This window comes from Anomaloglossus baeobatrachus, chromosome 4 (genome assembly GCF_048569485.1).
Source record: "Anomaloglossus baeobatrachus isolate aAnoBae1 chromosome 4, aAnoBae1.hap1, whole genome shotgun sequence".
Taxonomy (NCBI): Eukaryota; Metazoa; Chordata; class Amphibia; order Anura; family Aromobatidae; genus Anomaloglossus; species Anomaloglossus baeobatrachus.
The window spans coordinates 216,600,801-216,616,790 of record NC_134356.1 but is presented as its reverse complement, the minus strand read 5'-3'; the positions used below and the strand labels follow the sequence as shown (position 1 = coordinate 216,616,790).

General features: G+C 45.2%; 1 protein-coding gene across 1 annotated transcript in view; it reads right to left on the bottom strand.

Moving 5' to 3' along the window:
* GPRIN1 (G protein regulated inducer of neurite outgrowth 1) overlaps positions 1–15,646 on the bottom strand; it is a 120,251-nt gene extending 104,605 nt beyond the window's left edge. The window contains exon 1 of the mRNA XM_075342364.1: positions 15,493–15,646. The gene's annotated coding sequence lies outside the window, so the exon portion shown is untranslated. The remainder of the gene's footprint in view (positions 1–15,492) is intronic.
* Positions 15,647–15,990: the final 344 nt, after the last annotated feature.

Sequence of the window (15,990 nt, the reverse complement as noted above, 5' to 3'; positions counted from 1 at the left end):
GAGACCAACTACAGTGAGGGAGGTAAGGCAGTTTCTGGGCCTGGTGGGGTACTATCGGCGCTTTATAAAGGGGTACACGAAGATGGCTGCCCCCATGCAAGATCTCCTCGTGGGACAGACCAAAGCTGGTAGACCCATCGGAGCCCCACTGTCGTGGGAGGACAAGCATGAGGAGTCCTTTTGCCAGTTGAAGGCGGCCCTGACCGGAGAAGAGGTGCTGGCGTACCCTGACTATGGGCGCCCATTCATCCTCCACACGGACGCCAGTAACGTGGGGCTAGGAGCGGTCCTATCCCAGGTCCAGGAGGGAAAGGAGAAGGTGATTGCCTACGCCAGCCGAAAACTCCGGCCGACCGAAAGGAACCCTGAGAACTATAGCTCCTTCAAGCTCGAGCTACTGGCGTTGGTGTGGGCTATCACGGAGCGGTTCCGTCACTATTTGGCGGCAGCAAAATTCACCGCATTCACGGACAACAATCCGCTGACTCACCTGAACACGGCCAAGTTGGGCGCGCTGGAGCAGCGGTGGGTAGCCCGGTTAGCCAACTATGATTTCACCATAAAGTACCGAGCTGGTCGTGTCAACATCAATGCAGATGCACTCTCCCGGATGCCCCATTTGTCAGAAGAGGGGTGCGAGGATGACGACCTCGAGGAGATTGAGTTACCTGCGTTTCACCAGCCGCCTACTGAGAGGGTACAAGTATGTCAGCAAAGGGTGGATCTGGACCCGCGGCCCAGTCAAGAGTGGCAAGACGCCCAGGACCAAGCGCCGGCTGTCCGCCTTGTCAAGACCCTGGTGGAACAAGGTGCTATGGGAATAGACCCTGCCGCTCCAGCCGAAGCCCAACGCTTGTGGAAAGAACGGAAACGGCTTTACCTACACCAAGGGAGGCTGTACCGTGAGCTGATCAACCCGAAGACCCATGAGAAAATATGCCAGTTAATCGTTCCTCAAGCTGATGTCGCTACTGTCCTACAGGCATACCATGATGGTGCTGGCCACTTCGGGTGGAAGAAGCTGGAGATGCTGTTGAGGGAGCGGTTCTATTGGAGTGGGATGCGTGAATCGGTGGAAGCCTGGTGCCGAGAGTGCGGTCCTTGTACGCTGAGAAGAAAGGACGAGAATAGCCAGAGGGAACCGTTACACCCCATAGTCACCCATCAGCCGCTGGAGCTGGTCGCCCTAGACCATGTCAAACTCACCCCTAGCTGAAGTGGGTACACCTACGCATTGACCATGGTAGACCACTACTCAAGATTTATGGTGGTAGTCCCCGTTAAGGACCTGACTGGTCGAACCGCTGCTCGAGCGTTCCAGGCCTATTTTTGCCGACCCCATGGGTACCCCGAGAAGGTGCTGACTGACCAAGGCCCGGCTTTTGAAGCAGAAGTGTTTCACGAATTCAGCCAGTTGTACGGCTGCAAGAAGATCCGGACCACTCCGTTCCACACCCAAACCAACGGCATGTGCGAGAAAATGAACCACTTGGTCCTGGGGCTCCTCAAGACACTACCGCTGGAAGAACGGAACCTGTGGCCAGAAAAGTTACCCGACTTGGTCGACATGTACAATAATATCCCGTCCAGCTCGACGAAGTGCACCCCAGCGTATCTGATGAGGGCTCGTCCTGGCCGCCTGCCAGTGGATCTGGAGATGGGGTTGGAGGCCCCGGAAGCACTCCCTTCAACGGCAGAGTGGGAAAGTCGGAGGAGGGCCCAGTACCGGCAAATCCAGGAGTATGTGGAGAAAAACCTCAGTCGGAGTCGAGAACAGCAAGAGCACCGGTTCAATCAGAAGGCGCCCGCAGGTCCTTTCCAGCCAGGAGATGTGGTGCTGAAACGGAAGAGAAAAGCCCACAAACTGGATGACCAGTGGGAGCAAGTCCCTTACGTCGTACAACCCACAGAGTGGGACGATGGGAAGACCTACCAGATCAGTCGTGACCAAGGGGGCACTCTGGCCACCGTTTCTCGGGACCATCTAAAAAAATGCCCCCCAGCGTTGAAAGCAGAGGCTGAAGTACCGGTTCTTCCACCAGTGGAAAAGGCGGCAGAGGTAATCCACACTGTGATGGGTGACTTCCCAGCAAACTGGCCTACACAGAACGGCGCGGTGATACTTCCAGTGATACTGTTCCCACAACCCGTGGATGAAGAAGTAGTGGAAGCGGTTAACCGTGAGCCAGAACCAGTGGCAGTGCCCAGGGACGAACCTGTACCCAGTCCCCCTACACCTCCGCCTGCTCCACACTATAGCAGGGAGGAGGAACCGATTGTTCCCTCTACCCCACTGTCTAGCAACACTGACACTGGGCCCCGAAGGTCCACCCGTTCCAACCTAGGTAGACCCCCGCTTAGGTACAGGGAGACCGTTCTATGAGTAAAAGGGGTCCGCAAAGTGCAGGAGTGGTTGTTGTTGTTTGTTTAAAAGTTGAAAAATGATAAGAAGAAAATGATAATTACCGAACAGTTACCTGATTTGCTTTGTGATTAAACCGGCTGGAGCCGGCACCGTTGTCCCCGTGGGGACCGTTTAAAGTTTTGCATGGGAACTATCCATGGACAAGCCCGTGAACTTGCAGGGCACCACAAACGTTAAGTGGCTTGTAAATATGTTGTTTGCCGTTACCGTTTCCGCACTGCCGCCTCCGGAGAGGCAGGTTGGAGGGAGGGCCCTGAGCAGAGCAGGCTAGGGCCCAGCCACCAAAGGAACCGGTGGCTACCCTCTGGAGGGGAAGGACAGATCCCGCTCGGGTAACTTGTGCTGGACTGTGGGTCAAGGGGTGCTGCCTGGGCTTTAGGGGCAGCATCAGGGCCAGGTTGCTTGGGTGGGAGAGAGCGGAAACCGTAGCCGTAAACCGTTGCAACGTTAAAAGTAAATGTGCCTCCCGTTTTGGGAAGAGTTATTAAAAATGTTATTCATGTTTGCTTAACCTTGTTACCCCCTTTTTTCAGAAAAATAAAACCGGTGTAGGACGGCAGCCCGCGGACGGTCTGCATTTTGCTAAGGGGGAATGTGTCACCCTGGGCAAGCCAGGGGTCACAGGTCACAACACCACCACACCCCACACTCCAGGTAGGCACATCTATGCTAACCAGAAATCCTTGTTGCCTTCCTCCGGAGTCTGATGATGCACACCAGGGGGTGGGCCAGGCGGTTGGCTCCGCCCACCGAGGAGCTCACAACTCTGGAGGCGGGAAAACCAGGCAGTCCAGTGAGGGACATGGAAGAGTGAAGTTGAGATAGCTCAGGGAGGAGCAGGAGTGAGGAGCTAAGTGAGGGAGCAAACAAGAAGTGAAAGTGAAAAAGGAGAAAAGCAAGTGAAGTGGCAGTAGAGAAAGAAAGCCTGAAGGGTCCAGCTTTGTGTAGGGCCAGATCAGCAAGGTCAGCGACGGCGGTGACTGTCTGGAGGGGGACCGTTTGGAAGTTCCTGGAAGGACCCCGTTGGCTGTGTGCCCGGTGGTCTGGAGCAGTGTTCCGAAGGACAGTCAGCACCAGGGCAGGGGCCTCTCGGACCCCGGCAAGGCTAGGAGTCGCCAAATTTGCCAAATCCGTCAGTGAAGGGGACGTAGATCCCCCAACAACCAAGTTCCGATTGAAGGCAACAGCCCAACCTGATGCAGAGAGACACCGCCACCGCCACGGCACCAGTTTCTCAGGGCCAGCGCCTGCGGGCAAAGTGTAGAGCTCCTCCGGCCCAGATTGCAGTCGGGGAGCGGGTAACCGGAGGGAATCCACCGCTACCACCAGTCAAACATAGGTGCAAGGAAGAGGGACATCACCGTCACCTACCGGGAGTGCAGGTGCAGCCGTCTGTGGGACCGTCCTACCAGCCGTTTGGTTTACCGTACAAACTGTGTCCACGTCTCAGGCTGAGTGAGTACCACAGTGCCGCAAGGCACAGCGCTGCCCCCGCGTCCCTGCGCCCACCAGGCCCCGCACCTCCTTCTCCACCACCGGGCCCCGGGATCACCAACCCCTACCCACGGAGGGGCAATGCAACACCTGGCTGCTCCGCATCACCATCCCCGGGATCCCCGAATTGAGCAGCGGTGGTGAAATCACCACAACCGTGGGTGGCGTCACGAACTATAACTATCCCCACACCCCACCACAAAAACCCCTTTTCACTCACGGGCGAGGAGTGTCGCTCGAGAAACCCCGGGATCCGGCCCACAGCTCAAGCCACCACTGAGCAGCTGCAGGACCCGAGCAGAAGGGGTGAGCGTAGTGTGCCGACACCCTCCTCCCCGCCCGCGACAAAAGGGCAGCAAGGTACAAAATCGTCAGGAAGGAGATGCATTAAAAAACAAACAGGAAGACACCAATACTTAGTAGGAGAACAAAATCAGGCTTATTCAGTGAAGCACAAACTATATCTGGCAGCTTCCAGCAGTAAGCTAGAGGCTTTAGTAGGGTGTAATGCCTTCTAAAAGGCTGAATACAGGAGCTGATGACTTCAGCTGGACAGCACACACACCCATTCTGTCAGACTGAAAAGTACTGCAGGTCCCAGCCATTCTAACCTTAGTGGATGGACAGACCTTCTGGTTCTAACATCTCCTCTATCACCAGCAACACTTGACAACAGAAGCAAACGTTGCAGGAGCAGGTTCTTGTGCAGATGTAAAGGCACCCCCTTTTGTGGGGGACCACCGGACCCTTAGGACCAGGTATATTGGGAAACAGAAGATGAAACTTTCTGATCAGGGTTTTGGCGTTGATATTACTTGCCAGAACCCAGAATCTTTCTTTTGGGCCATAACCCCTCCAATGCACCAGATATTAGGACCCAGTTTCGCAGAAGGAATCTTAAGCATAATATTTTTTGTGGACATCCATACCTTGTCTCCAACTCCAAGCTTGGACCTTTAGAAAGTTTTTGTTTAGCAGCTGGGTCTGACCACCCTGTGCCGTCAAGTTCTCTCATGCTTCAAACTAGATAACTTTTAATTTGTCCACAGATTTTTCTACCTATGGAGTATTCATCACAGTAGTTGAAAAGGAACCAAACCGAGGACGCAATATAAGATTGCATAACAGGGGAATAGTTTAATTGATTCTTGATATTGATTATTAATAGCAAATTCATCTAACGGCAGATGTTACACCCAGTCAGACTGATAAGCAGACACATAACACTGAAGATATTGCTATAGCATTTGATTACTATGTTCTGTCTGACCATTGGTCTCTGGGTTGTAGGCAGAAGAAAAAAACAAAACAATATTGATCTTTGACGCCAAAAATTAGGGGACCACTTAAATAACATATTGAACATGATGAATGAAAGATTCAAGACGAAAATTTTTGCTGATATAAATTGTGCAATTTTTAGAATAAAATGACTAATACATAACCAATGGAAAACAGAATCATTAACCATGTGAGGACTGGATTGAAAATCATTCTCTAATCATTCTGTAAATCAAAGTAAAACTTTTCAATAACAAATTACAGCGCTATAGTTTGTTCACGAATGAATGTACAAATATTCAAGGGGGAGGGGTTTATTTATATTTTAAATCATCCCTAAACCCATCCAACGTGATAATGTATATGAGGATAATGAAAGTGTTGAGTTTCTGGGGGTGAAGATAAGGGAAGCGAGAGAGAATAATAAAATACTGATAGGAATGTGTTATAAGTAGTGATGGGAGGATCCAGACTGTAAAAGTCCGAATCTGCACAGGTTAAAAAGAACCCGAGTACCAACTCTGGGCCCAAAGTTCTCAGGGAACTCTGGGTAATAAAAAAAATCAAAGAAAAAGAAAGAAATTAAGAATAAAGCAAACGATTCATAGCTACCAATCTCCACGCAGCCGCAGCTGTACACTGCTTCTGGGATCATTCACTTTACTTCCGGGGCCGCTCATTATCTTCATGCATATGCACTGCTTCCTCGCCCACCAGCAGCCCCCACGTCTCTGATTGGCTGCTGTCAGATAGCACCCCCACACTGTTTGACAGTGTGACTAACTGTTTTCAATCAAAGGCACTGTCTGCATCTGGTTTAGTGTAAAAATAAGTAAAAAATAAAAATAAATTGGCATAGGGTCTCCCATATTATGATATCCAGTCATGATAAAGCACACGGCTACAGACTGCAGCACCCAGCCATGCACATTATCTTGGCTGTGTATCAAAATAAGAAGAACCACGTGCTGGCTTTTTGTTTGTTTGTTTTTTTTTTTTAAATTATTGAAATAAATAATTTTAAAAAACAGCGTGCAGTCCCCCTCAATTTTGATACCCAGCCATGATAAAGCCGACAGCTAGGAGCTGGTATTCTTAGGCTGGGAAGCTCATGGTTATTGGGCCCCCCTAGCCTAAAAATAGCAGTCCGCAGCTGGACAGGATTGTAGATGTGACAATCACATAACTTTACCCAGCTCATCCCGATTGCTCTGCTGCGGTGGCAATCAGAGTAAAAAAGGGTTAATAACTGCTCACAGCTGCCACTAAGCCCTAGGTTAGTAATGGGAGATGTTTAGGAGACCCCCATCATTACTAATCTGTAAGTAAAAAGAAATAAGCAAAACCACTGAAAAAATCCTTCATTTGAAATAAAATACTAAAATACACACCCTCTTTCACCCTTTATTAACCCTCAAAAAAACCCATGTCCAACATAATTCATGGCTTATTTTTGGCTTTTTTGTGTTTTAAAGGACAACAGTATTGAGTAACACTTAAATCACTGTTGGGTGTCATCTTTTTCTTCAAAGCTGTATATGGCAGTTATCTAGTGCTTGGGTGTACATGCGTGGGACCACTATCAAGACCATTTTCTTATTACCTTTAGATGAATAACTGACATATGCATACATAGTAGTATTAAACTTGGATTTATATTGGATGAATAAGTGTGTTTCAAATAGGATCTACAAGTGCATCTCAATAAATTAGAATATCATCAAAAAGTGTATTTACTTCAGCAATTTAATACATAAATGGAAATGCGTATATTATATAGAGTCATTACAAACAGAGTGATCTATTTCAAGCATTTATTTCTGGTAATGTTGATGATTATGGCTTACAGCCAATAAAAACCCAAAAGTCATTATCTCGGAAAATTAGAATAATTATCACAAAACACTTGCAAAGGCTTCCTAAGGCTACACAATCATGGGGAAGACTGTTGACTTGACAGATGTCCAGAAGATAGTCATTGACACACTCCACAAGGAGGGTAAGCCACAAAAGGTCATTGCTAAAGTAGCTGGCTGATCAGAGTGCTGTATCCAAGCATATTAATGGAAAGTTGTGTGGAAGGAAAAAGTGTAGTAGAAAAAGGTGCACAAGCAATCGAGATAACCACAGCCTTGATAGGATTATTAAGAAAAATTTGGGGGAGATTCACAAGGAGTGGACTGCTGCTGGAGTTAGTGCATCAAGAGCCACCATACACAGACGTATCCAGGACAAGGGCTACAACTGTTGCACTTCTTGTGTCAAGCCACTCACGACCAACAGACAATGCCAAAAACGTCTTACCTTGGCCAAGAAAAAGAACTGGACTGTTGCTCAGTGGTCCAATGTGTTGTTTTCAGATTAAAGTAAATTTTGCATTTCATTTGGAAATCAGGATCCCAGAGTCGGGAGGAAGAGTAGAGAGACCACAATCCAAGCTGCTTGAGGTCTAGTGTGAAGTTTCCACAATCAGTGATGGTTTGGGGAGCTATGTTATCTGCTGGTGTAGATCCACTGTGTTTTATCAAGACCAAAGTCAGCGCAGATTTATACCAGGAAATTTTAGAGCACTTCATGCTTCCCTCTGCCGACAAGCTTTTTGGAGATGGAAATTTCATTTTCCAGCAGGACTTGGCACCTGTCCACACTGCCAAAGGTACCAATACCTGGTTTAATAACTCCAGTATCACTGTGATTGATTGGCCAGCAAACTCGCCTGACCTAAACCCCATAGAGATTCTATGGGGTATTGCCAAGAAGAAGATGAGAGACACCAGACCCAACAATGCAGCCGAGCTGAAGGCTGCTTACAAAGTAACCTGGGCTTCCATAAACCCTCAGCAGTGATACAGGCTGATTGCCTCCATACCACGCCGCATTGATACAGTAATTCATGCAAAAGGAGCCCCAACCAAGTATTGAGGCATTTACTGTACATGCTTTTCAGTAGGCCAACATTTCTGAGTTTGGTCTTATGTAATATTCTAATTTTCAGAGATAATGACTTTTGCGTTTTCATTGGCTGTAAGCCAAAATCATCAACATTAACAGAAATAAACACTTGAAATAAATCACTCTGTTTGTAATCACTCTATATAATATATTCATTTCACTTTTTTAATTGAATTACTGAAATAAATAAACTTTTTATGATATTCTAATGTGTCTCAGTGGTTAGCACTGCAGCTTTGCAGCGCTGGGGTCCTGGGTTCAATTCCCACCAAGGGCAACATCTGCAAGGAGTTTGTAAGTTCTCCCTGTGTTTGTTTGGGTTTCCTCCCACACTCCAAAGACATACTGATAGGGAACTTAGATTGTGAGCACGAATGTGGACAGTGTTGCCATTGTATGTAAAGCGTTGTGGAATTAAGGCTATGTGCGCACGTTGCGTACAGTTCACTGCAGAAATTTCTGCAGCGATCTGAAGAGCACATGTGCGCTTTAAATCGCTGCAGAAATGTCCGTAGTGAAGCCGATTCCATGCGCTCTGCCTGCAGCTCCTCCCATAGACAGAGCAGGAGCTGCCGGCAAAGCGCACGGAAGAAGTGACATGTCTTGTACAATCTCCATAGACTGTGCAGGGGACGCAGGACGTATGCAGTTACGCTGCGCTACAAAGCGCAGCGTAACTACATGTATTTACGCAACGTGCGCACATAGCCTAACAGTGCTTTATAAATGAATAAAATTATTATTATTATATTCAGAGGCACTAGTATCTTATTTTCAATATTTTCTATACTTGAGTATAGGTTTATGTGTGTATATAGGTTATAGATTGTTCCATGATCTTTTTGCCCCTCACTCCTCCAGTATTTTAATATTTTGTTGCTATATTTTAATACATACTTAGTAAAAAGTTATGTTTTAATACTTCTCACTTACTTTCTGTGATTTATTTATTTTGTGAGTTATAATTTATTCAATTTACTTATCAATCTATATATTGCTGTTTTGTCTTCTATGGATACACTAAACCTATGTCTTTATCGGCTGTTTTAAGGACGTGTATGAAAATGTAGTACCATGCTACAGCTGCAGTCATGTAATAAATATATTCAATGAAAACTCTTTGAAGGGTTTGTTAAAAAAAATGTTCCTGTGCTAATATAATTTTATAAATGTGCCCCTGGTATGTATTGTGTAATGGCTGTGTATTACCGTGCAGGAATATGGTCTGAACATATCACAATTAGTATATGACAATGAGCAAAAAAACCCCAAAAAAACCAAAAAGAAAACGCAAGAACATGCCAATAGTGTATTTTAATCACTGAAACTCCCCCAAAAAATGCAATAAAAAGTTAGCAATACAAAAAAACAATTCCTTGGATAACATTTCTCCAGTCCTCCCTAGTTCATTTGTGAAATTGTGAGACTTTGAAGTGCAAATGTGCGCCTTTTGGCACCAAAAGTCGCAAAAATAGCTCAAGCAAGTCTATTTTTTAGGCCTCCGACACATATCCGTGCCGCCGGTACGTGTTTGCCATTTTTTGCACATACTGGCGGCACGGAGACACATTCAGCAATGCTACCCTATTGTAGCAGGCACACACACGTATAACCACACGGAATGTGTGTCCGTGTGCATTTGTACGTGTGTGCGTTTTTCTACACGCTGACATGTCCGTTTTTCTCCGGCATCACGGGTGTCACACGGCCCGCACCCGTACCACACGGATGTAGTGTGGATGCGGTCCCGTGTAACACGCGCCGGAGGAAACACACGTGTCAGTGAAAAAAAACCAAAACATTTACTCACCTTCTCCAGCCCTCCTGTCTCTGCCGCTGCTGCCACTTGCTGCCAACCGCCGCTCATTATTCTCATTTAATATTCACTTCACTGCTGCCGGGAGCAGCAGCAGCGGGGAGACGGCATGGCTGGAGACCGAAGATCAGCACCACGGACAGCAGCGCGGACCACGTGAGTATGCAAATTACCGGTTCTACGTGTGCTATCGTGGGTAGTACACGTAGAACACACGTGGACCGCACGTACCCGAGACACGTACTTACCACACGCAACACGCAGGGTAAATATGTGTCTCGCGGCACGTGCGTGTTTTTAACGGAAGTGTGTTTCAGGCCTTAACTTGCATCAAATTCATGAATTACTTGTGCCATATTGATGAATTTGGCTCCAAAACAGCAACTAAGGCCACAATACAAAAACACAAATGATAACTGGAGCCACAGTCAAATTCTGCCATGAACCTGCCCTTTTTTTTTTTTTTTTTTTTTTAAGGCGGTCAAAAATGACAAGTTTTCTACTGGAAACTTCTACAGGAAACTCATTTTTGGGAACATTTTGGAAAAGTTTTAAATTTCCTGAATCATTTCTCAAAGTAGTTTTGAAACATTTAACAGTATATGTACATGGCGCCTTTTTCAGGCCGATTTCACATAAATTCCATTTAAGGCCTCTTTGACATGTTTTTCATGGACGTGTTGAAGGTGCATATGGCCCTCCATGTGCCGTGATTTTGGCACACGTGTTCTCCGTGTGCTATCCATCATAGCACACAGAGATCAGGAAGTTTTTACACACTTGCCTCTCCACTGCTATCCGTGGTGCTGATGTCTCCGGCGCTGCGGTCACACTTGATTCCCGGTCCACGGTGCAGTGAATATACAATGAGCATAATGAACAGGCCCTGAAGCAAGTGACAGCAGCGCCAACGACAGCATTGCTGCAGACAGGCGAGTATAGAAATTAATTTTATTTCAAAGGCACGTGTTTTCTCCGATACTTGATACATCGGTCACATCAGTATGTGGTCCGTGTGACATCAGTGCTGCCGGAGAAAATCTCCCTGCAGAACACATGGACACGCATGTGCTCCTTATGGACACATGGTCCTTGTGAAAACACTAATGTGTGCGCAGACCCATTGATTTTAATGGGTCTGAGTATGTCCGTGATTCCGGTATGTATGAACACGGCGTCATACGTGCCTAAGGCCCTGTGTGCACGCTGCGGATTTACAGCGGATTTTGCCACAGATTTGCCGCGAATTTGCTGCAGAAAATGTGTCTAACATTGCTGTAGTCAATTCCGCAGCAAAACCTATCGGTTTTAAAAAATGCTGTGCGCACACTGCATTTTTTTATACCCGCGGATTTAATGAGCATGTCACTTCTTTTCCGCAGGTACCTGTGATTTTTGCCATAGATAATGGTAAAAATATGCAGGGACCAACTTGCGGAAAATCCGGAAAACTGCGGGTGCGGTTTTACTGCGTTTTTTACCGAGGGTGTGGGATTATTTCAGAGGGTCCGTTTTTTTCTTAAGAAAAAGTCACTTTCTAGTGCGCACATAGCCTAAAGGAGCGCTTAACCAATGCTAAAAATAATTAATATATGTATATCAAAACGACTCTCTGTGCATATTTTCAGATTTTTTTGAGCTTTTTTAATTGCTTTAGACTTTGAAAGCTCTTAAGTCGTTAAAAGAAGTGACCTGATCGTTCTTCTGGAGGATTTTGTTTTAGAAACCACTCACTAGTTTACACATACGTCTTAAAATAAAAGACGCCAGTGACAAATACACCTCAAAAAAAGACCAAAAGACTCAAAAGAAGATATTTCAGGAAAAACACCGTTGGCATTTTCCTGCAGCATTTTGATGAATTTGCATTCTTAATACACCAGGAGCATCTAAATACAGTGGTCAGAGGTGATAGAGTGATAGGTGATAGAGTGGTCTAGTTGCGCTAAGCAAGACTAGACTGAAAGCTTCAAAAGTGGCAACATTTTTGCTCGACATCGAGTTGTGCAAAAATGTAGCAACATATCAAGCATTTTATGACAGAATATTGTTGAAAACTGTGTGATGGATTGAGGCCTTAATGTTGTTGGTGTTTCTACTCAAAAGCTCAGCAGGAAGACAGAATGTGCAAATACCCGTAGAATTATTTTGGACATTTTTACTTTTTCCCTAAAGCGTTTTTTTGCAGATTTTTGATAGGACAGTATATAGTTTGGAGCAGATTCCATCAAACGCCTTCTTAGGCCCCGTGCACACGTTAAGTATTTGGAGAGTTTTTCCCTCAGTATTTGTGATCCAAATCCAGAGTGTTAGTCATAAATACAGAAGTGGTGCTCGTGTTTCTATTATTCTTTCCCTCTGACTCTACAACTAGCTTTGGGATACAAATACAGTGGTAAAACCATGACATACAAAGCCATGCACAACCTGTCTCCTCCCTACATCTGTGACCTAGTCTCCCGGTACCTATCTGCACGCAACCTCAGATCCTCACAAGATCTCCTTCTCTGCTCCTCTCTTATCTCCTCTTCCCACAATCGCGTACAAGATTTCTCCCATGCATCCCCCATAGTCTGGAACGCTCTACCTCAGCACATCAGACTCTCCCCTACTGTGGAAAGCTTCAAGAGGAACCTCAAGACCAACCTCTTCCAACAAGCCTACAACCTACAATAGCCCTCAGTCCAGTAGACCACTGCGCAACTAGCTCTGTCCTCACCTATTGTACCATCACCCATTCCCTGTAGACTGTGAGCCCTCGCGGGCAGGGTCCTCTCTCCTCCTATACCAGTCTGTTTTGTACTGTTAATGATTGTTGTACGTATACCCTCTCTCACTTGTAAAGCGCCATGGAATAAATGGCGCTATAATAATAAATACTAATAATAATAATAATAATAATAAAAAACAAACCAAATACAAGCCCCACATATTCTATTTTAGCTAAGGCCATGTGCACATGTTGGGTATTTGGTGAGTTTTTTACCTCAGTATTTGTAAGTCAAACAAGTGGGAAAAAATGTAGGAGCGGTGCACGTCTTTCTATTATATGTTTCCCCTGATTGTTCCACTCCCTGGTTTTGGCCACAAATACTGAGGTAAAAACTCACCAAATATTCAACATGTACACCTGGCCTAAGGCTGTGTGCCCACGAACAGTGTTTGCAGTGTTTTGGATGTAGTGTGTTTTGGCTGCTTCCAAAATGCTGCATTGTACAGTACAAGAACAGTGAATGGGATTTATAGAAATTCCATGCGAGCCGCACACACTGTGTGTGTGCGGCCCGCAGCGAAAACTGACCTGTGGTGCAGCTTTCCGAGGCCGCAGCATGTCAATTCTTTGCTGCAGAGTCGCAAGCGTCCTCCATAGGGAGAACACAAGTGAGAGACCGCAATGCACTGAACCCTGATCGTGGGCACGGGCCGCTGCGGTCACCTTTGGAGTAGACACACGGCCCCACAGGTCAGGAACCAATGCGTCCAGGACACAGCGAGTCCTGGTTGTGGGCACTTACCCTTACAGTAGTGCCACACATTTTCTCTTTCTCTACCAAGCCTTTTTCAAAACCTGAAGTGAAAAAAACCCTCAAAAGAATGACCTTATGACCAGCAAAGTGGTTTTACAAAGGAAATGAATAGAAAGAGTCTATTATTCAGGTGTTTTTTTTGAAACGGTCCCACATATGCCTTTATACTCAGGCATTGGCTAAACCCTTTGCACAGGATATAAAAAAGCGAAGCTGTTGGGTAGGAATAAATGTGTTTCTCTGCATTTACTGTATAATTATCATAAATCTGCTGTGAGGCTCAGACATCACCATAGTGATACAGTTCTCTCTGTATTGTATCTAAGACAATGCATCTTGTGCAAAGCACCAGAGAAATTACTTCTAAATTTCTGTGTTTCCAATATTATTTCCCTGATATATATATATATATATATATATATATATATATATATATGATGTGTGTGTGTAAATAAGTGAAAGTGCTTATCTATTCACAAAAAAACACTATATTATTCACAAATCTTGTGTATCACATAAATAACATTGCGTACAAGAAATGTCACATAGTTGCATAGGTTGAAAAAAGACCTAGGTCCATCTAGTTCAACCTTCCACCTCCTCTTCGAATCAATAAAAGTCCGTCAAATATTCAATTATTGACCTTAAAGAATATTAATACAATATTAATACATATTGTACACCTTATCCTTTCATTTTACAACCTAGAGTACAGAGAATCCGTTGAGTGTCCCCACCATAACAACCAAACCACCCCGAGCAACTGTCTAGTGTATGAAATCCATTTATTTATGATGAAATCAGAGAAGCGTCACACCGAGGTTATCAGCTTTCTACACAAGTACGGAAGAAAGCAGATGATTTCTGCTCGAAAGTAAAAGACGGAAGAAAGAACACACAAAGCCAAAATACTAGACTTAAAGAGAATGGAAGTGGGATGGCAGGCCATTCGTCTCCTTGGAAACACACATCGAGCTGCATGGAGTACTTAGAAATGGAATCCCCTCTGTTAAAATGTTAGAGCAGCACAAATGCTGAAGTCACAAATGTAGCCATACTGTGATGCATTGACTACACCGATCCTTCACATAAAAGAACAAGAAATGAATGGAATAGTTGCTGTTAATTATTTGGCTTCATGCAATACCCCTACGTTAAAGAAGCATGCTGCGCATTCAGTAAGTCATACAGGTGACTACAAAAAAGGAAGGAGCTGTCCATGCTTTACTACAAAGCCCGAGTGGCTCAAGACCCAAGAATCCACTGCGAGGGGCAAAATGATCAGCCACTTTCATTAATTTCTCCTATAAATGTCCTTAATATGTACAATACATGCATATTGCCTATTCCAAATTGTTTTCCTGTTACAAAAGTGCACATTAAAACTCAAGAAAGAGGCTATATTACTTATTTCATTCCCTAAGACGTATACTGGAGGTGTTACAGTCAATCTAGTCAGGGGATATTGATCTTCCCTTAACAAGAGACGTCAAGTGATTCTTCTTCGTACATAGCAACAACAACAACAAAGATATAAAACATAAAAGACGCTTTCTTTAAAGAATTCCATGAAAATATAGGGTTTGTAATATCTGGGAAGAGGAACACGGTGTAAAAAGATTGCTCTACTTAGATTTCAAGTACAAAACGATGATATAAAATATACGGAGGATGGTAATCTGCATGTGGCACCTTCAGCTTTATGCATTTACTACTTAGACACGTGCTGCCCCATTGCAGATGGCACTGCAAACATTCTCACTAGCAGCATTATCCCTCCGTCCACTAATACAACCTGTCCGCTGATTCCTGGCTAGACATAAATGATGGGGCAAGCAGCAAACGATGATGATGATTGATAATGAAGAAAATAAAACACCTTGTGCACAGAGTTTACAGAGCTGGACAAAAATCATAAGAAAAGTATAGAATATGGAAAAGGAGAGATGGGAATTGATATAAAGAAAGCTCAGGAGTGGTGGCAATAAAGCTATTACCTGGATGAGTCACACAGATGGAGCTCTCCTGCCTGAGAATCCCTTTGCTTGCTCGCACTTCTCCTAGTGCTACTCGTAGCTGAGTGTTGCAGTCATGCCTGCCAGTGGGAGCATGCGTGTGGGAGGAGGGAGAGAGAAACAGAGAGAACACAAGCAGCAAATGTTTTTCTCCCATCAAATTACCCCGCATCATACTAGGAATCAGCACGAGAAGGGAAAAACAGTTGGGCTGTTACACAATCGAAAGATTGCGAATGGTGTCAAATGAATGTGTGTTTTCCAGGATGTTCAATAGAATCTAGCAGTAGAGGAAATCGGACTTGTACAAAGAACACCCAAAAATGGTCAGCGGAAAGAAAGAGGTTACTGGGTATAACTAGTGAGGAGAGAGCATGCTCACCACTGAGCACATCGTTCCTCAAGGGTGCTTGGGCGTGACTTTAGTACTGAGTATAATGGAAGTCAATGGGAAACTTGAGCATTTTTAAACTCTGATGC